General features: G+C 46.7%; 1 protein-coding gene across 2 annotated transcripts in view; it reads left to right on the forward strand.

Moving 5' to 3' along the window:
* Positions 1–27,703, forward strand: part of EPAS1 (endothelial PAS domain protein 1) — an 85,574-nt gene that overhangs the window by 15,942 nt on the left and 41,929 nt on the right. The gene's annotated exons all lie outside the window — the stretch shown is intronic.

Raw genomic sequence — 27,703 nt, forward strand, 5'->3', positions numbered from 1 at the left:
TCTCATACTCTGGGACATGAGTAAATCTGATAACATGAAGAGACCAAGGAAACTTCCAGGACTCCTGAAAAGTGGTCTGACTTGGGACGTGTCCCTTTCCATGCCTGGCCTGCTCTCCCCTCCCCTGTGGAGATAGAGGGTCCGTGCCATCTACCATCTTGGTCGAAGTGGGAATTTCCCTTTGACTTAGCACCCTCAGATCTCCTGACCTAAAGGGCCATATCCACACCACATCTTCTCAGATCCCACCTGCTGCTTTACATCTTATGAGTAAGACCCAATTGTGGACCCTCAAAGGGGCAGAGTGCCTGGCCCAAGGTCTTTAAAATAAAGGTCAGGCAACTTATTGGAAGATCCAGAAATGGGGGGCATACCAGTGCCTTGATGATCCCTGGGTCTCCTGGTGTTCCTGGAAGCGGGAAGCGGCTTTAGGTGTGAAGACCCTGGCTCTGCCACACTGTGACCACAATACCTGGCCTCAAATCTGCCTAAGTATTACCTCCTTGGAGAGCCTTTCCTGACCTCCCTCGGTTCACTTCCATTTCTCCATCCCTGTTCTCCCATTTTTTTTAAAAAAGATTTTATTTATTCATGAGAGGGACACAGAGAGAGGCAGAGACTAGGCAGAGGGAGAAGCAGGCTCCCTGTGGGGGCCCCAATGCCTGACTCGATCAGCATCACGACCTGAGGCAAAGGCAGACACTTGACCCCTGAGCCACCCAGTTGCCCCTTTCCCATTTTTTTAAAACAATACTTCCCACATGCTGTTATTTCTCTGCTTATTATCTGTTGCCCCCCCACCCACCCCCACCCCCCACCTCTAATTTTAAGATTCTAGAGGCAGGGACTGTGCTGACTTGCTCACTGCTGGAACCGTAGTGTTTGAGGAGTACCAGGCCCATATTAGATGCTCCTTAAATAACTGCTAAGTGAAATAATTAATCTAGGATCACTGGGTCTTTGTCCTCAACTCTACACTTTTGTTTCTTACATTTGTTTGATGCTTAATTTTTTTTTCCAAAGCTCATGATGTAGACTAAAGTAGTTGTCATTCTCATATTGATGAAACAGTTGTGACATAAAAATGTGACCACAAAGCCAGAAATTGGTAGGGCTCATATTAACAAAGTCCCAGCCCCACCAGCTTCTTTTTACTGTCTCTCTGGGCACCTGATTTTTGCTCTGTGGTGATATTATTGTTTGTCCTATTTGGTAATGTTTACACCAGAGGAGTAGGGGCCATTGTGTGTTGGTGGCGTCTGGAAATACACAACAGAGTCCCTGGAGAACACCACTGTTGGTCTTTACCACAATTAGCAATTGTCAGGCCGGAGGCAGTGACTGGGTGGGTGTCCCTCCCTATGTGGATGGCTCTGCATGCTGGAACACCACCGTGTTTGCCTTTGCTCCTGACGGGCAAAGCGGGGTGGGAGGTGTAGGACCACAGCCCCATTTCTGTCTGGTCTCATCTCTCCCACCACTCACATCCAGTCCTTTCCTACTTGGGCAATAGCCTATTTGGGTACCTAGTGGAATTTCTGTGGTCTAGTGGAGAGGAAAGAAAAGTGCAAACTGGCTCGGTGTCCTCTGAGCCTCAGTTTCTCCATCTTTATAATGGAACCAGATCCAAATCTCCCTTTCTACTTCCATTTGAAGTGAAGCCCAAGTGGAACCTGGTTTCTAGGACTTCTCAGGGAAGGGGAAGATAGGCAGTTAAAGGTGATCAGTGAGAGCCTGGAGGAAGCCTCTCCAATTTCCCTGAACCAGCCCCACCCACCCCACCCCCACCCTGGCCCACCGCACTCCAACAGGAGGTGCTGTTAAAGTGGGCAGGGGCAGAGACATGGCAGTCACCATTGTACATGGAGTGATGCCAGAGGGGAGGGCTGGATCCACTCCACAGTAGCAGCAGGACCACCCTTTAGAAGGAGGGGGATTGGGGATCCCTGGGTGGCTCAGCAGTTTAGAAGGTAGCAGCAGGACCACCCTTTAGAAGGAAGGGGATCCCTGGGGGGCTCAGTGGTTTAGAAGGAGGGGGATTGGGTTGTGACAAAGTGTGCACTGCCCAGTGGTTTCTACGAAGGGAGCAGCTGCGTTGCCAGGAGGGGCAGTGGCTCCTCTCCTGATGCCAGAGGAGAAGGAGGCCTGCAGCTGGGGTGAGTGAGGTCCCCCTTAATGAAGGGGCCTGACTCCCCGGGACCACAGCCACGCTGCATGGGTCACGGACCCCCTTGGGCCTCTGTTGCCCTGTTAGATGGCTGCTGTGATCTCTGCCTGCCCGTCGGATTGGGCTGGGAAAATAGAAATTGCTACAAGAAGTGTGTGTGTGGGGGGTCATCACTGCCGCGACTCCTACACGCAGGAATGGGTATTTCTGTGCGTGTGCCGGGTGTGCACATGAGCGTAGCTAGGGAGCTCAGGCTCACGCAGACCGAGCAGGCCGGGTGGGGAGCGGGGCCCTGAGGGCAGCGGCTCCCGCAGCACCACGTCACTGCCCAGGCAGGCTGCGCTGGGGCCCGAGGAGAGTCACGGTGCGGGAGTGCTGGGGAGTCTCCTTGAACTTGGGCCAAAAGAGTCAGAAATATCGGGCCCTGGGTTTATCTGCCTTGAATCAGGTACAGCAAGTTCTGGAAGGCCGCCCACTGGCCGGAGACCTGAGGTGGACGGCTCGGCCTGGCCGCCCTGGAAGGCTTTCTGCCGGCCTCAGCCCCGCTGAGCAGTCCGCCTGCTCACTGGGGTTCACACGGCCTCCTCGCAGGCCTGCCCAGAATCCTGTCTCCTCTGACTTCCTGTGCTCTTGCATAATATTTCCTTGCTTCTTGAATGGCTGCCCCCAGCGCGGGGGCAGCTCCCTGACTGACGCTGCTGGCCCGAGAGCAGGATGTGGAGGGAGGCCCGGGAGGCCTAAACGTCACCCGGGGGTGCTCTGGGCCCTGTGGGCAGGAGGGACGGTGCCCCCCATGCTGGTTGGTGGAGGATTTTAGCATAAGGGTGGTGAGGGGGACCGTGCAGGTGTGTACTCACACACACACACACACACACACACCAGTCCCCACACATGTCTCTCCTGTAAAATTATTTTTAAACTAGTTACGTGGGGCTTTTTTTTTTATTATGAAAAGTATACATGTAAGTTATCCTGTAAAAAGTCACAGTACAGGAGGGCATCAAGATGAAAACTCAGCAAAATTTTACCACCCAGGGGTAACCACCGTGAACATCTTCATGGACACACTTCAGTGTCATAAATATGGATGCGTAACCCAGAATGCCATCGTATTATATCTTTTTTTTTTAATTTATTTATTTATGATAGTCACAGAGAGAGAGAGAGAGAGGCAGAGACACAGGCAGAGAGAGAAGCAGGCTCCATGCACCGGGAGCCCGACGTGGGATTCGATCCCGGGTCTCCAGGATCGCACCCTGGGCCAAAGGCAGGCACCAAACTGCTGCACCACCCAGGGATCCCCATCGTATTATATCTTGAGAAAAATGCATTTTCTCTGCAGCAGTGTACCAGAATTCTCTCGGTAGCTATCATGATAGATCGATTTACTAAGTAGCTATATTAAGTTTCACTTACGGTTATATCATAATGCAGCCCCTCTTCGTTGAAGTGTCTAGGCTCAGAAAACAAGCTATAACCAGCCCGAAGATTATCCTCAAACCTGAAAAGCAGCATCTCTTCCATATTCCTGACCAATGTGTTAGCTCTGCTATCCCAGAAATAGCTACAAATTAAAAGGTTGTTTTTTTGTTTTGTTTTGTTTTGTTTTTGTTTTTTACCCACGTAGGCTTTTCTCTAGGCTTAGGATAATTCACATGGTTGCACAGATGAGACTGGGACCATAGGGCTGTTAGGGCTGGGCTAGGTCTCACTTTGGATAAGATGACCTCCCCGTGTGGCCCATATATCTGCTTTGAGCAAGGAGAACAAGTTTTTCTTCAGTGGTGCTCCTGTGCACAAGATTTCAAATAAGTTCCATTTGAAATTTTAATTGGTTATTGCCCTTCTGAAATTTTGTGACCCAGTCTATATCTTGCAAAAGGCACCCTTTCTTCTTTACATGAAAAGGTATTTGTGACATCAAAAACGTTAATGTGTATACAGTATCATTCAGATTTGTTACAGTTACAAGATTTTTAAAAATCAGCTAAAATAAATGGTATCAATACAATGTTTCTTTCCCAACCCTGAAAGCTGTATATTTTCAAGGGTCGCGATGAGCTATTTTTCTTCCGCTGTTTTCCGCTATTTTCCAACCGCCATGGTTGGAAGTGTGGTGTATATTTTAGCTCACTTCAATGTAAAGATGACTCTTGTTCATTTGGGGGCCAGGTGTCTACAGGATTTGCTTGTTTTCTTTGAATCATTTTTTAAACTGGATTGGATATTTCTTTGATTCAGTAGGAGTTTTGGTTCATTGCTTGTGGTTGGAAATTGCTTGTTAGGTTTACTCTTGAGTCAAGACAAATTTGTTTCCTTGAGCTTTCTGTTTCAGACTTCCCTTCTAAATCTAAACCTTCTAAAGCACAATAATGCTAGTCAATTTAAACACATTTATTTAAAACTTCTCAGGCATTGTTTAAAAAAAAAAAGCATGCAATCTAAACTAGCACCAACAGAATCCAAGTATCTTACCCCATTTTGTTTATAGTTGTCTGCTCTCTGGGCAAATAATCTATTACAACAAATTTGCGTAATTATAGTGTCTCCTTCAATTTATTCATCCTGGACTCCTTTTTCTAGAATTGCTGGTGAGACTATTACTACATCAAATTCCCTGTGTGTACTCCTGAGGAATTAGGATGGGGGTAAGAGTGGGAAGAAATAATATGTTGCCTGCTTTACAGCATATGTAGACATTTAACAAGTTATGTAGTATGTTTACATTTAGCAAGTAACTTTGACATGCAGCAAGTTAATTTAGTCATTACTCCCTTTCTTGGTCATTACCTGATTTTGGTGGGGTCTTTACCGTGTGTGCACATTTGAGAAATGGGGAGGGACAACAAGACTGAATCGGTCCTCAGAACTATGAAGCAGGACTTTGTGGAGATTGATACTTCTGTACAATGAACGTGGAGCAGCTGTTGGCATGGCAACCCCTACGTGGAAAAGTGCACGCTGCTTGCAGATGACTTTTGCAGTACTCAGTGTTAATCTGATAAATGGCTTTTTTAATAGTAGTTTGTGGGCTAATGGAAAGGTCGAAGCAAACCTTCATTAACGGGAAGAAGGATGGGGATTTTGAAGCCACCGAGTGGAACACGCTGGAGAGCCACAGCCAAATCTCCATTTTCAGCCGAGTGTCTCTTTTTCACATCAGACATGCTTACAGCTTGGCAAGCTGAAGCACATTGGGACGACTGTTTGTCTTGAAAAGTTGTAGCTGTCATTATCATTTTAGATTTCAAATATGGAGATGTTTTGGAGTCCTTTTTATTCAAGACATTTGCTTTGAGACCTAAGGACTAGTATAGAAAGTTGAGATGGTGGTGCCTTTTTCCTTTGGTCATGGTGGTGGGGTGAAGGTGGTTAATGACTCCTGTTTTCATCATGGTAAAAAAATATATACAACATCGAATTTATCATTTAAACCATTTTTAAGTGTACAGTTCATTGGTATGAAGTACATCCACACTGTTGTGCAGCCATCACCAGCATCCCTCTCAAGAACTTTTCCATCTGCCCAAATTGAAAAGTCCAGGAAACAATGACTTCCCATTCCTCCCTCCTCCCGGCCCCCAGTAACCACTGTTCTACCTTCTCTGTGAATGTGACTATTCAAGGCATTGGTGTAAGTGGAATCATACAATGTTTGTCCTTTCGTGGCTGGCTTATTTCACCGAGCATAAGGTGGTCAAGGTTCATTCATGTTGTAGCATGAGTCAGAATTTCATTCCTCTTTTTTTTTTTTTAAAGATTTATTTATTTATTTATTTATTTATTTATTTATTTATTCATTCATTCATTCATTCATGAGAGACACAGAGAGAGACAGAGACAGAAGCAGGCTTCATGCAGGGAGCCCGATGTGGGACTCGATCCCTGGTCTCCAGGATCAAGCCCTGGGCCAAAGGCAGGTGCCAAACCGCTGAGCCACCCAGGGATCCCAGAATTTCATTCCTTTTAAAGGCTGAATAATATTCTGTTGTTATATATACTGCATTCTGCTTATTCTTGCCCAAATGGGCATTTGGGTTGTTTCCACCTTTGGCTATCATGAATAATGCTAAGAGCATGCGTGTACAAACATCTCTTTGAGTCCTTGCTTTTTCAGTTCTTTGGGGTATAAACCCAAGAGTGGATTTACTGGATCATACGGTAATTCTGTGTTTAAATTTCCCAATGCAGGACTTGAACTCACCACCCTGAGATCAAGACCTGAGCTGAGATCAAGAGTTGGACACTCAACTAGTTGAGCCACCCAGGCACCCCCTGTATTTAAATTTTTGAGGAATCCCCGAGTGTTTTTTCCACAGCCTCTGCATCATTGTACATTCCCACCAACAGTGCGTGAGGGTTCCAAGCTTCCAATTTCTCCACATCCTCACCAACACTTGTTGTTTCCTGTTTTGGTTTTATTTTTTTAAAGATTTTATTTGTTTGACAAGAGGAGAGCAGCAGGCAGAGGGAGAAGCAGATTTCCCACTCAGCAGGGAGCCTGATGTGGGACTTGATCCCAGGTCATGACATGAGCCAAAGGCAGACGCTTAACTGACTGGGCCACTCAAGTGCCCTTGTTTTTGATTTTAAAAGCCATCCTAGTGGATGTGAAGCAGTATTTCATTGTGGTTCTAATTTGCATGTCCCTAACAATTAGCAGTTTATTTGTCTTAATGAGTATATTGCCCCATACACAATGGCACGCGTGGGAGTGGAAATCGCACCATGGTTTATACCTGTGAGGCAAATGAGACTGCCTGGTGCAGTGATACTTGGCGTAAGAGGTGAAAGGGAGGGAGGCGCTGACACATCAGTAGACCACCTGTTCTCAAAGTTCGTACCATAGAGTAAGTGAAACTGTGTTAAACTGGAGAACTTTGGGGCTGAAATTACAGCAGTTCTTTGAATGAGATTTAACAAAGGCAAGCCCTCTGTGGGATGGACCTATGCTCTGTAATCCTTCCTGCTTTAGCAGGATGTGTAGGCATAGATGTCTCTCTTCCCTGAGAATAAGCACTGTTGGCACTGGCTACAGAAGCCTGAGACCATCTTTTTTCCTCTCTGTGGGGAGGAAATCCCCCAGACAGCTTGCCAGGGGGTTGTTAAGGTCTTTGAACCACCCCGCTATCTAATTTCTCTACCTGGAACAGTATACACACCCCTCCTCTTACCTGCCCCCTAAGTTCTTGCGTTGGCAGCTTGTGTTTTGGCAGGAAAGGAAAAGAAGTGGGAATTGAGCTCCTGGGGTAAGCCTGGCTTTTGCTGGTCACTTTGTAGCAAATGAAAAACATGACTTTTGTCCCTAAAATAAGTACTATAGGACTTATAACCTAACATATGACTCTCTACAACAGAGCTTCCAAACTTCAGCATGCATCAGAATCAGAATTCACAATCCTGGGCCTCATCCCCAGAGTTTCTTATTCAGGAGGTCCGGGGTGGGGCCCAAGAATTTGTCTGACAAGTTCCCAGGTGATGCTGCTGCAGCTGGTCTAGGGACCACACTTTGAGAACCACTACTTTATACCAACCCTGTGAAATAGATATTATTTCCATTTATAGGTGAGGAGTTGAGTTTTAGAGAGGTGAAATGACTTGCCCTGCGTCATACAGAGTGCCAAAGCCCCTCACTCCAAAAGCCTCTGTTATTTGCACTGTGTCAGGAGCGGAAGGTGCATGGCCCTTGAGCATCCCTCATGGAGTCCACCCCCAGGACAGGCAGTGTTAATCAAGCACAGCACCTCTGAGCACACAGGCTTTGGAATCCTCCACACGGAGATGTAATTAGTTACACCTGTACCGTTGAAGTCAGCCTCCCTAAAATAGAGACATTACCAAGAGCAATCTGTTAACATCTGTAAAGAGGCCTAGCCTGAGCTGCAGCCTCCACTGCTTAGGAGGGAAGTAGTTGGTGGGTTTGGTGCTGTGAGAAGCAAAGCCATCCCAAACTGTGCTGGGACCTTATGGGTCACCAACAAAAATCTTTATCCAGCACCTTCACAAAGGCAAGATTGTTGGCTAGGGGCCTGTACCCTTAAAACGTTTACAATTTAGATGACATTAATAAGGAGGTTTTTAAAAACTGCCATAATTTAATTCATCTCTGCTATATTTTACTCAAAATTTAGTTATTCCATTATTTGGCACTAAGTTCAGTGATAGCTAGAGAATAGTGCTCAATAAACACTTCGTAAAACTGGTAAATGTAAAGTAGGTGCCAGAGGCAATTGTGTCCATACTTGATGAGGTCTTTTAACAAAAGGACGAAGGAATACATGCAATTAGCCATTGATAAGACCTTGAATTTACGGAACACCTCTGAATCCCAAAGTCATCTGCAGATTCCTGTCTCCCTTGTGTTCTAATGAAATGAGAGATTGGTAGAAAATTGATCTCATTGATAGGCCAGGGAGAATAATTCACCTTTTTCTCTAAAAATTGCGAATTGCATCAGGCATTGCTACTGGCCTATTCCTCTGACACTTGCTTGTATGATTTCCAGAGGAAGTTAATGGGAATAAAAGCAAAGTTTTACAAGGGTCAAGAGTGTTCTACGCTATATTTGTGAATAATCAAAGTAAACTGATTGTGTCAGGTATGATTATTCTGACTTCTGAACTAACCCACCACCACCTTTTGTACATTTCTGCCAGTCCACACAACATCTGGCCCTCACCACCACCGCCAAGTATTTAACCTATATTTATTATGTGTATAGGGAGATCTCTTGTTTCATTGGCTGTTTGTACTCAGCCTAAAAGGAAGGGCAGGATGAATTATGATTTTATACATCTTGAGTGCCCCCATGGTATCGAGCAAGGCTTTGTGTAGTAGATACTGAGTAAAAACTCATTAAATTGGGGAAAAAGAAATAATGTAACGTCTATAAGCATACATGCAAATGGGCGGATATCTACCTTGTATATCTGACATGAGACTGCATACGTATTTGTGGATGTGTTTGCATATATATGTTCTTTTTAAGTGATGGGTGACTTTGTGTTTCTGATCTGAATTGGACACGTGATGGGGTTGAGGGGAAGATTGGAGCTGAGGTCATATGTACAGGGTTGAAAAGAGAATTATTAGGAAAGATGTATGTATGTTGAAGGTGGGGAAAGTAACCCTGAGAACAGACTGGTACAGGACTGTCTCTGGCCAAACCAGGAAGCAGTTACAGGGAGCATTTACATTTACTACCTCGAAGGGCCTTCTTGAGTTTTGCCTTCTGGGTTGTTTTGAGAGGAAAAACATTGTGGTACTTGACCATCTCTACCTGGAGATCTCCTTTATAGAGAAAAAAGAAAGCTCAAATTTCTCTGCACATTGCCAATGCCCATATTTCTATATAAGCATTTTTGTAGTCATGCCAGGTTTTCTTTTCTTTTCTTTTTTTAATGAGACTTCCTCTGTAGCCTACCTGGAAAAAGGAAGAAGAAAACTTCATCCAGCAATATGTCTGGAGACAAGAAAGCTTTCCAAGATACTAAATGGGTGTTCAGTGAAACCTATGGGCTTGGAAGTCAGTTTCATGCAAATACACAGTGGTGACTCCACTGGCCATTGAAAGCCATTGACCATGGCCATGCAGGTCAAATGAAATAGATCAACAAGGACAGATCATTTAATGGTTTAAAACTTGAACATGGAGCCCCCTAGAGAGAAAAAGAGGTTCCTTCATGATGTCCCCTGCTCTGGCTAAATAGAATATATGTTTTAAGCAGGCCATCTTGGTTTGGGAATAGCCTGTAGATGTTGGGAGCACAAGAGAAGGAATGAGATTATCTCTGCCCATTTGGCTGTGATGATGTCCCATGGTGGGCAAGACTGGACTGGTTAGAATGAAAACTGGTCATCTTTAGGCAACTCCTGGATGCCAGGGTTTTTCCCCAGTAAATTTTAAAGTCATGTATTAAAAGCAGCTATGTAAGTAGAAGCTGAATGGAGCTTATAAAAGGCTTAAGAGGAGAGGCAGAGTCCTCCATTTGGAGCCTGTTTCATTAAATGTCAAGGGTAGGGAAATTCAAAACCAGTGAATGTTCCTACTCTGCACTGAAAATGGATTTGGCTGGAGCCAGCCTCACAGCCTGCACGAGCCATACTTCTGTCCTGCTTGGTGTGGGTACAGATATTAGCTATGGTACTGGCTTGGAAAGTTCCCACTTGACAGAGACTTGAATATTTAGGTATAGTATGTGGCTCGTTTAACATTGAAAGAGGAAAAAAACAGATCCAGTTTATCTTTTGGGTGGACCTGAACTTCCCAGGTACAGGGAAAAAAAAAAAAATCCTCTAAGGACATGTTGGCTCCAGGAAAGACCCCACCTCCCTGCTTTAAGTGCTGAGAAGAAGGATCCCTTAGTCCTGATGACCCCTTGCTCTCTGGTGGGCAGTGGTTCTGGATGCACAAGGTTGGAGTCTTGGATGAAAAAAGATTTTAAAAGTCATTATTGTGTTATATAAGAATATGAAGGTCTTTTGAAATTTTTTACATAATTACTTTTTGGAGGGAAAGCAATTTTGCCCCATCCACTGGAGATGGGAGGAGAAGAGCATGTACAACAGAACGTGAAGAACTCTGCCAATGTGAACGTGTCCTTGGGGCTCAGAGATGGGGAGAGATACCAAGGGTGTGGGCCTTTGTGGTAAAATCCCTAATAGTCTCAGTGTAAGAATGACCAATAAGCCAATGAAGATGACTCGCTCTGGTGGTGACCTCCTGGTGGTTCAGCTGAGAATCGAGACGAATTGAGTCAGTGGAGGTCACTTGCATGGTAGCTGGTGAGCCTTCACATGGTTTGGCAGGAGAACGTTGGCAGGTGGTAGAGGAGGATGTGTTCATGCCTGTTTTCTCATTCCTGCCATTGGATACAGGAAAAACTCCATTGAGAGGTGCACATTCACTTCTAGAAGGCTTTATTGACATTTATCCATAGCTGCGTTACCGATGAGAAATTTGGTGAAAAACTTGAAATGCCATTACCATGGTGGTTTGCGGAATTTGCTTAAGGGCTTTTTACTTTTAAAACAAGGATACAGGGCAGCCCAGGTGGCTCAGCGGTTTAGCACCGCCTTCAGCTCAAGGAATGATCCTTGGAGACCCAGGATCGAGTCCCACGTTGGGCTCCCTGCATGGAGCCTGCTCCTCCCTCTGCTTGTGTCTCTGCCTCTCTCTCTCTCTCTCTCTCTCCCCCCCTCTGTGTCTCTCATGAATAAATAAATAAAATCTTTTTAAAAAATAAATAAAAAATAAGGATACATGGGACACCTGGGTGGCTTAGTGGTTGAGTGTCTGCCTTGGGCTCAGGTCATGATCCTGGGATCCTGGGATTGAGTCCCACACCAGGCTCCCTGCAGGGAGCCTGCTTCTCCCTCTGCCTATGTCTCTGCCTCTCTGTGTCTCTCATGAATAAATAAAATCTTAAATAATAATAATAAAACAAGGATACAAAATACAGAAGCAATAGAAAGCTATAGACACAAGGGTAGTAAAAACCCCTCATGCTACCCCATTTACATCCTGAACAGAGAAAATAGCACTGAGCTGTAGTGCTTACTTCCTGCAAATAAAACTATAATTATGGGGCCCAGTTAGTCTTCCTAATGGGCATCCTTGGAGTATAGCATGGATACCGTTTTGAATATTTGAGAAAAGAATGGCATTCACTATGAAAGGGAGTGACCCTATCCTGCTGGGATTGACAGTTGCCCCCAGGCCTCTATCGGCCCCAGGAATAGCCTGGTTCCCACTCCTGTGTGGGTTTGGGAAACACCCAAATCCAGCATCACTACTGACTCTCCTGCCAGCAAGGGACCAACTTATGTTCCTGGAAGACACTGGGGAGTGGTGGGTCTGCTTTCACATGAGCCTCTAGTCCTAGCTCCCTGCTTAATATTCAGGGAAATAAGACATCTTGGAGTAGCAAGTAGCTTAAGGATGTGGGCCAGCATGAAATCTTCTGCACGGAGTGAAAGAATAAGGGAAGGAAAACCATGAATAAGCTGCAGAAAGGAGTGGCTGGATCACCTGCCCGGCGGATGAACGTCCCATATGACTTCATGGTTGTGCAAGACTTGTGCAACATTTAGCCAGGGTAAAGGCATTTGCACTCCAATAGATGCCTTTACCTTCCACGGGGAGAACAAGTATGAGAAGTTCTGCACAGCGTTCTAGCAGGAAGAAATCGATTGCCTTATCCAGCCTAGCATACTTTATTTGTATTTTCTTGGAGATTTTTTTTTCCCCATAAACACACTCTGTAGGGTGGGCACTGGCCTGGGGACCCTGGAGGATTACAGGAGAAGGAGACACTTTTGTTCCTGCCCTCTCAAGCTCCAGTCTGTTGGGGGCTGGGTAAGGGAAGACAAGCATGCAGGTGGTCACAGTCAAGGCAGGGGATGGTGAATGCCATGGTGAGGAAGTGGGGGAAATGGCTCTAGGACTTCTGGAGGGTTCTGGAGTGATGGTAACCGTGTAAGCCCTGGAGCCAGATAGCCTGCATTCCAGTCTCAGCTCTGCTTACTAGTGGAGGCACCTTGGCTAAGTTGCTTAAGCACTTCCTACCTCTGTTTCCTCGTTGGCAAAATGGGGGTCATTCTAGTAGCGCCTGTGTCAGAGAGTGTGTCTTAGTGTCTCATAAAGTGGCTCTTATCTCCAAGACCTGAAAATAGGGGTTGTGCTGCTCGAGTCAGTGAATGATGCCCCCTCGGCCTCAGTTTCTCCATGTGTACATCAAAGGGATGAAATCAGACCAGATAAATGCTAACATTGTGTTTACTCTAAGATGCTCTTGGTCTGGGGCTCCTGGGTGGCTCATTCTGTTAAACGTCTGCCTTCAGCTCAGGTCATGATCCCAGAGACCTGGGATTGAGCCCCACATCAGGGTCCCTTCCCCTCGGGAAGCCTGCTTCTCCCTCTCCCTCTCCCTCTCGCTCCCCTGCTCATGCTCGCTTTCTCTCTCTCTCCTTCTCTCCCTCTGCCAGATAAATAAAAATTTTTAACAGTGCTGTTGTCCTTTGACTGAGTATGTGTTCGGTGCCTACTGTGTGCTATTCCCAGTACTATGCTGAGCAAGGTGGCAAAGAGGAAAAGTAAAATATTTGGCCCCAGCCCTCAAGGAGCTATAGTCTAAATGAGGAGAGGATGCTAATTAATGTTCAGGAGAATATTAGAGAGTGGAAGAATATCAGAAATTTAAATCTTGGTGGTATGGGTGGTAAGAAAATAGGAACAGGGAGTATCGAGGGGCCCAGAGTAGTCCAGAGATCTGTAGCAGCCATAAATCCAGCCGAGAGAATCACAGGAACCATAGACAGGAACTCAGACTTGTTTACCAAATACCAGAACTCTTTAGTTTGGAACACTGCTTTCATATTTATAGTAGAACTGTAGCAAAACCACAGTTACACATTTAGGATGGAGACAGAACAAAGTCGATAAAACTTGCACAAAGCACCAGTAGGGACTGAAACTCTAAGGCTCACATTGGTTTTCTGTATCTTCTGGGATGATCATCCCAGTAGAACAGAACACAGTGCCTGGCACAAAGCAGGCACAGAACAATCGTGTGTTCTACAACTCACGGATAAGCTCAGGGCTCTGCCCTTCCTGAGCTCCCAATAGCCCCTGCTGAGTGCCCCCCTCCCCCCTAAACAGGCATCCTGGTGGTGTTCTCAGCCCCCCTCTAGAGGGCAGCACCCAGAAGCGGCCCTGCAGAGCCCTCCAGCTACTGCTTTGCCAGAGCTCAGTATGGCTTCATGGCTCCTGAGCTCTAATGCTCAGAGATGAGACCTCCAGCTCCCTGAGAGTTCCCCACCTTAGGAGCTACACATCCTCTCTCCCAGCAACATTGGAACTTAGGTGTTGAGGAACCTTGGCAACAGCCTCAAATTTCTCCTGTAGCCTGACTATCCCATAGTTTCTCAAGGTAGATGCACAAATTGGGCCATGAGTGACCCTGGCCTACCCAGGTCACAAGAGACTGAACAATACTTGGCAGACTGCCATGTGACAAAAGAGCAGCATAGACAGTGAGGTCACCTCGGCCAGGGAGTGGAGGACACCTCCTGGAGGAGGTGAAGTGGAGCTTTGATTGGGCCTTGAAGGATGAGTAGAGGCCAGGCCAGCAGATAAGATGGGTAGAGGCATCAAGTATTTATATTCCTCCTCCTTGTACCCCCATACTTCCTCCTTACTAACCAAACATGGGAGGTGGCAGGGCCAGTTAGATCTGGCACTTTGTTCTCAGGGAGAGATATGAATGGAAATGACAGACAAGCTCTAAGTATGAACTCCTTGGCCTCAACCAGTCATGGTTGAATTCCTGCTTATCCCCCAAGCAGTCAGTGATGGCCTGGCTTGATAGGCCAGTTCGTGACATCCTGGCTTCAGATGAGCAGACCACAAACCCTCACACGGCCTTCTGCTGAATTTCCTTCACAGTAAAAACCCCGAAATCTTGGTAATAACTGTCAGTACACTTTATTTATGTAGCACCCACTCTAAAGGCATAAGCATAGATCATATTTGCCATCAGAACACATGTCTGCACAAGTACCCACAAAGGTAGATAAGGTCACGGAAGTTCAGAAGTAGGAAAGGTACAGTGACCTGGCCTTACAACCTTTCAAAGAAAATCAGAGATGAAACATGTTCAGAACTTGAGCCTGTCCACCAGGCCAGTATTCTAAGCACCTTTCTTCTTTCCCAAAATTTACCCTTGTCTCATCCCCTATCCCGCCCTCTTTCCTTTCATAAAAAAAGTTCTTCTTTCCCAAATAAGCAAGATGGAATCAAACTTTGCAACCCCAAATGTATGAAATAAACATTATTCCTAACAAGCCTCTGGGAAAGTGCTCACCTTTGAACTTGGCCAAGGATTATGGAGGAAAGAAAATGTCTTAAGAACTTGATGGAGTATTAGAGCTTCCTGGATTTTTAAGTCAAGTTACATATTGCATTTCTTTTCCTTAATAAGGGCAGTTCTAGAAATCCTTCCTGAATGATGAGACCATGTCCAAAAGTGGAGAACTCTGGTAGGTCCCTGATGCTGGTTTGGGGATAGTCCTCTGGGTGCTAGGCAACGACTGGACAGGAGATGCTGTTTCAAGAATGCTCCTACTTTGCTCCTCAGCCTCCACTTTCTGGTTCCTTGCAAGACAGGAGAGAAACAGGTTGGCTGGCCTGCAGAACAGGAAGATGCTTAAGGGAAGCTGGAAGCTAAAAGGCAATAGGACTAAGGAGTCTTCCCTCTAGGAAGGTTGTTTTTGTTTTGTTTTTCCTGGACACTTGCATATTTTGGCCTGTGCTCATGTCTATTTCTATCTCTGAGAAATAAAAAGAATAGTAAGATTTTCATTAAAAGTTTTTTTTTCCCTAAACATATAGGTACCGCTGACCATCTGTATAGCCTCTGCCTGCCTCATATGGAATGTTATACATTTTAATTTCTCCAACCATCCCCTCACAGCCAAGAAGTTTACTTAGAGGCATCAAGATGAATCATTCACAGAATGACTTAAATCCAACCAAGCCTATGTAACTGCTGACTATATTTTGATTGAAGTCCCAAAATATGTGTGCTGCCCTGTGTTCATTATAACACATAGAAAAATCAGGAATATTTTCCTTGTTTCCCTTTTCTTGAAAGTGTTCCTTCAAGTTTGCATCTTAATGCTTTTGATGGAGAAAGTCAGACAAGCTCCAAGCTTCCCACTCCTTTGATGTGAACTATACTGGGCACCCCCTTTTCACAGAAACCTAGGGTGAGATGGAATCCAGAAGTGTGGATAACCATTTCTGAGCAGTTACTGCCTCATGGCAGACGGCTCCTTTCTCTTTGCTCAAATCCCTGCACACAAAGCTAGGCACACAGAGATGTTTAGTGCGCCACCCTGAACGGACACGGGTGTCCTATGCAGGCTGTGTCCTCTCAAATACCTGTGTAGTGCAGCTTGTCTTTTCAAATAAGCCATCCTGCAAAGAGCAGGTTCCCTGGTGGCCTTGGAGTTTGTCGGAGGTTCTCTAGAATTGGCAACTTAGCTGTGACCTCAGAAGTGTTGGCTCCGGCAAGGCAAAGTCTTTGCACTAAAACAGGCTCAGTGCCCATGGAGATAATCACCTCTTGTAATATCCACACAATCATTTCATTGTCAAAGCACAAGGAATGCAAAAATAGAAGAAATGCCGCAACAGGGTTGCCCCATGGTCCAACTAACCCAGGATTCTGCTTCTGGCTAAGGGCACCTTGGGACACCTTGGGAGGGACGGTTCCAGCCATTGTTCTGGAAGCCAGCCCTGATTGGTGAGGCCTGTGCTCCTAAAACCTGAGCCAAACGCCTCTCTATTAGACCTCACCATGCCTAATTCTGCTCCATCGTCTCAGGGCCCCTTCACCACTTCTTTGTTGTGGCCAACTCCTGTTTGTCCTTACATTCTCACTGAGGAAGCCCTCCACAAGGCTCCCTTTCTCCCTGCAGAGAGGGTTATGGCACCTTCTGTGCTTCTAGAGCACTCGCTACTGACTTCTGCAGCAATAGCTTCAGGACTGCTGGGTGCACGGTGTGTGTCAGACACGGTTCTAAGCTACGTGGATGTGTGTTATTCCACATAAGGGCTCAAGGAGTCCAGGACTTTTTGGAGTAACTGCTCCATAGGACATGAGGTTTAGAAAAACTGAGGAGCTCTCACCGGATCACAGAGGGGGTGTCTGAGTCCCAAAGCCCAGGCAGTGTATCTGGCCCCGTGCCCCAGGGTTGCTTGTCTGTCTCCCTCACTGGGCCATCCAGCTTGTTGAGAGCAGAGACGTGTCTTTCCTGCCATATCCTCAGTGCCTGACACAAGGTGGACACTCAGTAAATGTTCAATTAATGAACGCTAAAGGGATCCCTGGGTGGCGCAGCGGTTTGGCGCCTGCCTTTGGCCCAGGGCGCGATCCTGGAGACCCGGGATCGAATCCCACGTCGGGCTCCCGGTGCATGGATCCTGCTTCTCCCTCTGCCTGTGTCTCTGCCCCTCTCTCTCTCACTGTGTGCCTATCATAAATAAATAAAAAAATTAAAAAAAATGAACGCTAAAGCTCCCAAACATAAACACCAGATGGGATTCAAATTCCAAAGAGTCCCACTTCTTTCAAAAATGCTAAAATGCAAAGGAGTACTTGCCCTTTTAGCTAAGTCCTAATAGTGGCTTCGTAGAATTCTGACTGCTGTAGAACTTTCTTCTAGGTGCTACAGGGTCGTGGGGTATGACCGAATGCAGGGAATATAAGACAGATGGGTTTGTCTAAGGCAATCAAAGTCACTCCAAGAAAACAAAGCTGCATCCGGCACTTTCAAAAATAATTAAGAGAAACAAGCAAGGAGGACAGCAAAGAGAATCTCTTAGTTGATTCTGGAGAAATGGGCCTTTTCCATCTATGCACTGGCAGCCTGATTGGAAGTGTCCCATGCATGGCTGAAAGACACTCGTGAGAGCCACTGAGGTCACACAGCCACCCTCCGCTCAGGTCTCCCCATACTAGGGCTAATCTTCTAAAGTGTTTAATCGAACACTGTACGGCCTCTGAGGTTTCAGGAACTCTGGGCTGTTTTTTCCCCTGGTCTTAAAGTCTTTCTCTGCTGCTGACTCATATGTTAATTATCACTTTCCACAAAGTAGAATTAACAGTGCTACGCACTCGCTGGCCTGGACGTTATACAACCGTTTTATCAGCCGGGGTGGGACTGCATATGCAGGGCAGCTGCAGTGGCCAGCAGACACTTCGTGAGCATTCAGGGCTACGGGCATCGGAAACCCAGAAACCAGCCTTGGTTTTTGAGTCACTGCAGAAGAAGCTGCTGGGATGCTCTGCTCCGCCCAGGATACGGAGGGTTAACTGCCCAGTCTTTTGCCCAAAAGTGTGGCCAAGAGTTTCAGTTCGCTGTCACCTGTCAGCGTTAATGGACAGAACTGGTGTTTCACAGAAAAAAATATCAAGTTGTTTTCTCTTTGACTGCTGAGCTGGATAATGAAGTAAAAATGACATTATCTCTAATAAAAGTGATCTGCAGAAATCACTGATAAAATATCAGCAGCAGAGATTTGCCATTAGCAGGTTAGCCAGATAAGGGGAGCAGCTGGATTCTATTAACCCCCTCCTAGTCTGGTGTGTGTGTCGAGCTAGTGGGATTGAGGTTTGGAGACTAGATTTTTAAACACGGAAATTTAGGTGAGTGGAGAGGGTTTCTTCCAAAGTGTGGTGCATTCTCGAACCCTACTTGCTGACTTTTAGGGTTGTCATTGGGTTTTCAATTTGTTTGGTGTTTGTCTCTTAGGGTTTTCGCCTTTAGAAACTTTTGGAAGGGGGTGCTTGGCCGATTTTCTCATTTCCATGTTATATCACTAAAGTAGAACCCTGGCCAAGCCCTGGCATCTTCCTCGTTAGGAATCTGACTCCAGAAGAGCATCCTTACATGTGACGTGAAGGCTTTGGGTGATAGGTGGTATTGGGCAGCAGATTGTTCTGCTGCATCAAAGAGCTGGAACCAGAGGCAGAAACCTCCCCAGTCTCATCTGGTGGGGAGAGAAGGGGGCCGCCCCTGTCTAGGCTTGTACACCGTCAGTGAAAGCTGAGTGGCATCTGGCTCACTGAACACCCCCTGTGACGTGGTGAGCAAGCTCAGCTGGCACCTTCTGTATGAAAACATCGCTAGGGTATGGGGACCTGTTTCCTGGGACAGTGAGGAGCATTGGATGTTAGGTAACCTAGTAAGGAAGACAGCCACTGTCACTCCTCTTTATTAACCCACTTTCTGCTCAGAAAGCACCAACGCTTTATAACTCTGCAGCCCTAATCCTATAGCTAGAGGAATCCCAGCTGCTTTGGCCTTCATTGCAGCTCGACAAGCTGTATCTGAAAGAGATGAAACAGTTATTTTGGGGGTAAGGTACAGTGCCAGGCTTTGGGTACGTATGAATTTGGACATTTGCCTCTGTCCTCAGAGAAGACCTGTAAGATAAGGAACAATAAGGTGATGCTACCTTACAGGTAAGTGGTATTGATCCATTCTCCAGGTGGCCAGGACAGGGATGGGGGATCAGTATGGGCTGTGTAGAGTGATCAGAAAAACCTCTATGGAAGTGGTGGTTCTGAAAGGACAGGGTCTGGAATATAGGAGAGGAAAGATCGCAGAAAGATCGCATTTCAAGTGGAAAAAGGTAACTGGGTGGCAGAGAGGGGTGCTGAGTTATGGGGGGTGGTGAGAAGCCTGGTCTGGCTGGAGGAGGTAGGGTGCTGCTGGCTTTCAGGAATGAAGACTAGAAAGCAAGGTCATGGCCGAGAGAACTTGAGGGCCGTCTAGAGCTTGGGCTACATCATGAGGGCAGTAGGGAGCCGCTCCCATTTTTAAATAAGGCAGTGATATGTTGAAATGGTCTGGGGGCAAGAGGGGTGGATTGGTGAACTGTTCTTTCCCTAAGGTCTATTTGGAATTGTGCTTCTTGATCAGGGAGCAAAGGGAAACAGCTAGAAGATGGGGACTGAAGTCTTTGAAAATAAACAAAACATCACTGGAGCCAGAGAAGGCATGCACCCTTGGTGAAGTTTGTTTTTCGTCCCTTGGGTAGTGTTTAGGAGTTACTGTTCAGCGAGAATGCCAAGGCTCCAGCCCATGGTGGCCTGTGAGTTGCTGCCGTATTTAGAGCTACTAATAGAGGGGCTCGTTTCCCCTGGCATAACTGCCAAGAAAGACAGGTTCTCATACTTGCTGTCCAGTGTCACAGAAGCACAGCCAGCAGAAGAGGGATCCAGGTTGGGTTCTGCATTGCTCACCACTTGGCACCTCAGACACCTCAGTCAGTAGGGAAGGCAGTTATTTGATCATCTGACTTTATTTGCCTTTTGTTGTTGAAAACCCTCCTCTGTGCTTGGCCTCTGGATACATAGTGGTGTTTGTAGAATGAATGCACCCCCCCCCCCACTTCTCCAGCTTTGTACCCTGCTCCAGCCTGTCTCCTGAGCCCCTGGCTACCATCCACTCCATTTCCCCAACAGTATCTTTGTCCTTGTCATCCCTCCTGCCCACCAATTGTCTGCCCTGTCGCACTGCCATACCTGCTCCTCCTTCATATCCTGCCTTTAGCACCCAGCTCTCCCTGTATTATTCAGCCTTGTAGACTTTCCCCTGGCACACTCAAAACACAGCAGCTGGCTGCCAGGCCAGCCCTTCAACACTTGACTCTGCACTTCTCTGCAAGCTCCCCGAGGCCAAGAGTAATCATTCCTAGGCCTCATGCAACTGCTCCCAGCCTGAGCACATGAAGAGGGGTTCATAAATACTTGCTGAATGAGTGGAGAGGAAAGGATGTTGCTGGGGAGAAGAACAACCTCATTTCCCAAATTGCTCAACATCATCGTTTGAGAGCATGATAGTAACTTGGGGAAGACTTTGGCATTTCCCGTGGCTTTTGATGACTTCTATACAAAGGAATGGAATGTAGCTTCCGCAGTGTGCATGGACATCTCCCTTCTCATTGTAGTATGACTATGTTGAGCAGAATTGGAAGAAAGCAAGCACTGGCACTTGGCCATGAATCAGATCCCACAGCTCTGGACCTGCAACCATATAACCATCTGAAAATCGGAGGAAGCCCAGGACAGAAAGGGTCTCTGAGATTTTCTTTGGGTTCCCCTCTCTCTCCTTTTCTTTTCCCTTTGCCTTTGCTTGCTTGCTTCTTTTTTTAAGTAGAGAAGAGAGAAGGGGTTATGGGATGAGGGTAGAAAGTGAGAGTTTCTATCACCCTCACTCCCCCCCCCCCCACCTTGCTGTTTTGAAATGCTTAAAATACCAGGACCAGGAGTCATGGCGTCAAATTGGGATTAGTAAGGCAGATCCTGGGGTTTTTCACTATTAGCATATGATCAAGCATCATTTCCAATTCAGAGACTAAATAAACATTCTTTGCTTTGAAATTAAAGTGTCTGAAATGAAGAGGAGAGAACTGGCTCTTAAAATCATATTATGTACAAGAAAAGAGTTCTCGGTGATGACTGTCTCCTCCAGTTATGGCTTTTTAAATGTTTTCACCCAATCCTTGTGACGACACTGCCCCCTCCTTCCTGAAGCTTACCCAGTGCTGGCCCCGGAGGCGGCCCTGCTCTGTGTTCTCATGACACAGGGATTATTTTTGGCATCGCACATATTTTCTCTAATGTTCTTACCCACCCCCTCCCCTTGGTTGCCTTTTGGGGAGCAGTTGTTTAGGTGACACCGTGTAAATCGGGGGTTAACTCGGTTCAGCCCAGTGAAGAGGGGGAGTGGGAGAGAGAGGACTGCTGCCTTGGCCTCCTCTGTGGGCCCCCAGCCCCTCTCCCCAGCTCATGAAAGAGCCTGCTTTGATGAGGCTCTGTGCTCCCCATTCATCCTCTCTCCCAGGATGAGCCGAGGGGATATCTAGAGGTGACGCTGGGGGCTGCACCTCGGGGATGGCATCTTAATGACTTGCCTTGGCGGGTGTTAGAAGAGCCCCATTCAGAGTGAGTTCACTCCCTGTGCAGTTGGCTCGCTCAGCTCCTGTCCATAGATGTTCTCTTGTTCACACTGCATGAGGAAATGGAGATTTCCAAGTGGGAAGCAGCCTTGCCGGTGCTTTAACTCTTCACTGAAGGGAAGAGGAGCTGCCGAGCACTAAGGAAAATCTAAGCAAGCTGAGCTGCAGCTCCTGGGAGACACAGGGCCCTGGGGCTGGGGACCCGAGGCCAGGGCTGCTGCGATCACTTTTGCTTTCTGCCCTGAGAGGGAAAGGAGATGTGTAAAGGGCACGCCTGAATTGTCCTAACAATGAATGACTTAGCTAATATTTACCCAGTTTGTCTGCCTTGGGCCAAGGTCCCGTGAAAGATGCTCGGAAGTAAGTGTTGTGTCTGTGCCCCCTCTCCCTGCAGAGGCATCAAGGTACTTCCAGTCCAGTCATAGCAGCAGGATGCTGGCTTAGAAAAGCCAGTGAGACAGAGAGGCCGCTAATGAGGGCCAGTGAGTAATGTGGGCAGGAAGCGCCTTGGAGAAGGGAGCGAGGGTGGCTGGGGAAGCGTCTGCGGGACGCAGGGCTTGGACTGGCTCTGAGGGAAGGAGTTTTAAGAAATAAAAGGGGATGAGGTGATGCAGGTAGGGAGGATGCAGAGGAAAACACAGACATCTGAGTGGGGCTAAGTGAAATATCCCATAAGGAAATATAAAAAGAGAAGAAGGTTCTTCCTAGCAAAAGAGAAGATCTGGCTGTTAGACTTTAGGTGGCTTTGGATAAGGATGGGATCAGGGAGCACTGACTCTATCAGCATTGACCTCTCCATCGTGTCCCTTGGGTGTGGTCACTGACCAGAGGAGTCAGCATCACCTGGGAGGTTATTGGAAATGCAGATTCTCAGGCCCCAGCCCACACCTGTTGAGTCAGAAACTGTAATAAGCTCCTGGGGTGATTGGTGTGCAAAGTCAAGTTTGAGAAGTGCTGGTCTGTGTAGCTCTAGTTCAGACCCCAAATTTCATTCAAAGAGTTGGAAACACACACACACACACACACACACACACACACACACACACATCTTTGAGTATCTCTGTGCTGTGGCTCTTCCCAGATGGAAACCTTTTATTCCGAGTGAGAATTGGAGTAGAATTCTTATGAAAGATCTAGAACAGTGAGAGACTTTGAGGAATTCACAGAAGAGAAATTATTTAAATGGTTTTTATCCAATGTCTCCCATTTGTACCACTTTGTACTATTTATGCTTTAGAGGACACCAGAAGAACGGATGATGGGTCCTTTCCCCAGGGAACTGTGTGGTCTAGCTGGAGAGGCAAATGCTACAGAAGTAAAACAAGTAGAGAATAAATAACAGGGCTGGATCATGCAGTCTAGAATCTCTGAAGCAGGGTGTGCAGAAGTCTGCATAAGTGAGGCCTTCCTGGAGAGGACGAGGCTGTTGGAGGTCCTGAAAGATGGGTACTATTTAGCCAGGCCAGGTGGATGAAGGGCATGTGCTGCAGGTGGGACGTGGGATGTGGAAGATGAAGGGCTGGTCTTTAGAGGCTAGTGGGGACTGGGGTAAGCTGCTCCCAAGTCCATCTAGAGAAAGTGCATGCTTCATGCTGGCGAATCTGTTCTACATTGCGTCTCAGGCAATTTTTTCTTGGTCTTTCTGCTGTGCAATTTCTTTCTTAGCTGAACACAGTGGTGTAGGATCAGGATGGCTGCACATTCACAGTGGCTTGAGCCAAACCACAGATTGTGCTGTTGGAAGCCTGCGGGATCCAAGAGAAGAAGGCTGCTGATGGTTAGGAGCTTTAGAGAAAAACCCTTGAGTGTGGGGAAATAGCCTCAAACCCAGAGAAGTGGCACCAAGGAAAAGAGCATGGGAACTAGATGTATTGTGGTGATGGCTTTGCAGCATATGCAGGTAGAGAATCATCATGTTGTGTACCTGAAACAGATATAATTTATATGTCAATTAGACCTCAATAAAAATTTTTAATTAAAAAATTAGCCTAGTGAGAATGAAACACTTTACCTGTAAGTGTCTGCAGACTCTGCTAGCAAAGGAAGAACTTTTTTTTTTTTTTTTTTTTTTTTTTTTAAGACAGATATCTCCAGGGAGAGAAAATCTATCCCACTGAGCCTGGTTTGTCCATTGAGGGGCTGACCTAGAGCAAAAGGGTGACCAGGATGTCCCCTTTACTGCTTCCCGAGTCAAGAATTCATCCAATTAAGTATCCTTAGAGGGCTTCACCCCCAATACAGCCAGTTCAGCTAAACTTTTTGAACCTACAAGAGGGATTGGCTTGTGGGCATTTCCCAGAAGGCTGCAATGCAATCAAAAGTATAGGACTTATGGTCAAATGACAGGTTTGAGCGCTGGGTCCATCACTGGGTGATACTGGGCATGTCACTTAACATCCTCAGGGGCTGTTTCCTTCTGTATAAAATACTTACTTTATAAGGATGAAATCAGAAGCAGGATGATGAGAGTCCTGTACAACGGCAAGTATCACAAGTGGCTCCTTCCTAGCCGTGAGTGATGGATGTCACTGCTAGCCGTAGTAGCAGGATGTCAGCTCGCTGAGGTTAATTAGTCTCTTGGCTGGAGTCTGCATGGTGTAGGGGTTTGGACAGTTGCAGGCGTCGGAGGCCAGAGAGAGCAGTGGAGGGCCAGGCAGGTGCCCTTGCAGCTGCTTGCTTTCCTTCCCTTTTCATGGGTGCAGATGCCACTGAGCCTCCTCTGTCCATGCAGTGGATGTGGTAAGATCAGCAGAGATGGAAAGACACTTTACTTTTACAATAGGGAAGAGATTCGGCTGACCAACAAGAGTGGCTGTCTTTGCAGAACTGGAATTTCCATTTCCAATACCCTTGGCCATCTCTCTTTGGATGTGTTAACCTGGATATGGCAAGATGGAAAGAGGAAGCCAGGAGAGCCTAAGTGACTGGGCAGGGAAAGTTGCTGAGACAGGGTGCACATCCTGCCTCCCTCTGCGGCTCTGCCCTCAGTAGCAGTGGTCATCGGTCACAGTCCTGGAAATGCTGGTGGTGTTCAATCCCCAACTCTCGAAGAGGGAGTCACTGGGAGGCAGCTCTGGGGAGATGGCAGCAAGCAGCATGCGTGACCTCTTATATCATAAAAAATAAATTTGAAAAAAAAATAAATTCGAGAGGGACACAGTCACCATAGTGTTGTTTATAACACCTAGAAATTAGAAACCGGAACTGAGTAATAGTATGGTATGTTGTGATAGGCCCACACAATATGATATTGCTGGCTGTTGTGAAAATTCTAAAGAAGTCTTTAAAAGGCGATAAAATATTAAGAAGCCATAAATCCAGTGAAATCTTGATTTGTTGTATTTATACCTTTCTGTACTTTTAAAGTTGCCTACACTAAATGTGTATTACCCTTATCTTCACCAAAGCATTTTTTAAAAAGGAAATGATTTAAGATAAGCAGAGTTATATAGGAGGGTAATGAATAACGAAGGTCTGTTTGCAACTGTGTGACATGTCTGGTGCTGGTTGGCAGTGGGCTCTCCATTCATGTGTCCTTGAAAAAGTCAGAGCTCAGGGCCTTTGTTCCAGGTCCATGCATTCCCATTGCCTTTCTGGACTTCAGTTTTCCTCATCTCTAAAATGGGGATGATGGTACCTGCCCTTTTCTATCCTGCTGGGGGAGGTTTACGGTTATCAGTTTATAAAGTGCTTTATAAACTGTAGTGATTGGCACAGGTGTAAAGTGGTATTCCTTCTAACACGTCAAATAAAGAAAAGCCTGCTAAGGCTTGGACTTGACGAAGCTAAGCGTGGCTACAGTTCACCACTGTTACTCCTATACATGCCTGGCTTTTCCCAGCTGGGCTGGGGACTGCACCTGTCCCCAGATTATATAAGGAGCTGGGTCATCTGGAGCCCCACAAGGGCTGTACCTATAGGGCTGCTTGGTAATTGGGTGTGCTGCTCTTCTCTGAGGCTGCCTGGAGCCCAGAAGGCCACTAGATAAGCATCTGCAGTGGGCCCCAAGCAGAATTGACCATTAGAGGGCCATGTTGGGTGGGCCGCAGACATTACTGTCAGCTCTGAATGCAGTCCAGGCCCTCTCTCCAGGGGCAGACTGTCAGCGTGGGTCAGGGGCTCAGCCTCAGTGGAGGGGAGGTTGGGAGGTCAAGGCACAAGACACCTTTGGGGATTCTTCCTTCAGGGAAGGGATGAGTGGAGACATGCGCTCCTGTGGTAGCTGCCGCAGCCCTCACCCTTTCGCTGTATCCCCTCTTTTGGGACTTTTGACATACTAGTCTGTTGTATGCCTTTTTTTAAAAAATGTTATTTATTTGACAGAGAAAGAGAGAGAGAGAAAGGGAGCACAAGTAGGGGGAGCAGCAGGCAGAGGTAAAGGGAGAAGCAGATTCTCAGTTGAGCAGGGAGCCTGACATGGGGCTCGATTCCAGGGCCCTGGGATCAGGACCTGAGCTGAAGGCAGGCGCTTGACCAGCTGAGCCACCGAGGTGCCCCATTTGTAGTATGGCTTATCTCCCAGTGGGGCTTGGTCTCCTTTGGAACAGAGCCCATGCCCCACACCAGAGGGGTGCATGTTAAGCAGATTGATGCTTTTATTCTCCTCATGTAGGTGTATCTGATCTGCCCAGTTCCTCCTGAATTTCTTCTATTTTGACTGGTTAACATCGATGCCTTTACTCCCCTCAATAATAAATTCATATCCCAGTCATTGCCTTTGGACAAATATCAGAATTCACCCAGAAAGTTGGCCACCAGAATATCACCTGCTTCTACGCATTTTTGCTGCTCCTTTAGAACTGCCAAAGACCATTCTTCGCTGGAGTACCTTCAACTGTGGCAAAGCCTTATCTCTGAGGGCACATTTCATTCTTTCAAACAACCAACATCCATCCACTGCCAAATCTGGTGACTAAAGGAGGTGGACAAACATGATAATATTGTTTGGGGTTGAAAATATATGTATTCTATGAAGTGTTATGACCAATTTTCTTGTGTGGCTCTGAAATTAATTCTGAAAGGCCTCTCAAAATACTTAGAGCAATGGTTTCAGAAATAGACCTGGGTTTCAGTCCTCTGAAGACCTGTGATCACAGGCATAGAAGCCTGTGGTTTAGGAAGCCCTTCAGGTGATTCTGCTGGAGTCCAAAGTTGAGAATCACTGCTCTGCAAAAACAGGACCAATACCACCACGTAGTTAACTAAGGATCAGATGAGATCGCCCATGAAATGCACCTCGTCCTGGTGCTCCAGAAATACCAGTTTCCTTTTTCCTTCCACCAAAAATGAGAAACAAACTTTTAATTTTAACCTGACTGCTTTGCAATGGTGGTTCCCAGCCCTGGGTGCACATGGGAATCAGAGGGCAAGCTTTAAAATCCCTGATGCCCTGGCTGCACCTCAGCCCTGTTAACTCAGACTCTGGAGGTAGACATAGGACCCAGGCATCAGTCTTTAAGGCTCCTCTGGTGACTCGAGTGAGCCGCCAAGGTTAAGAAGCACCCACGTTGGCTCTGCTCTGATTTCATCCAGGCAGCTATCAACCCATGGGTGTGGGAGCTTAGCTCTTCCTCCTGATTCCTGGGAGCCGAAGCTGGTGTGCTTCTCTCTTTGGGCAGCCTTTGTTCAGTGGCCACAAGGAAGAGCCTTAGGGAAGAGCCACGAGACCCCTAAGTGACATTTGACCTTCCACTCTTCCACTCGCAACCACCTGCAAACTGTCACCAGCTTAGGATTTCACCACCAACACACAGACTGATTTATTTTATTTATTTATTTATTTTTTCCACAGACTGATTTAGGTTGGCTTAATTAGCTTCAGTCTCCCTCCCTCCCTGCTGAAATCCATTCTGTCCTTAGACCATCTAACCATATAGGGTTAACAGGTATAGTGTTTTGGTACCCTGGTGGCCCACAGGCATTAGTCCTGCTCCTGTTGACGGTCGGGAGAGAATGGCTAGTTAAGGAACCAGACCATTGGTGCAGCTGGAGACATCCTGGGTGTG

The sequence above is a fragment of the Canis lupus genome, chromosome 11, assembly GCF_048164855.1.
Source record: "Canis lupus baileyi chromosome 11, mCanLup2.hap1, whole genome shotgun sequence".
In the NCBI taxonomy this organism is placed as follows: Eukaryota; Metazoa; Chordata; class Mammalia; order Carnivora; family Canidae; genus Canis; species Canis lupus.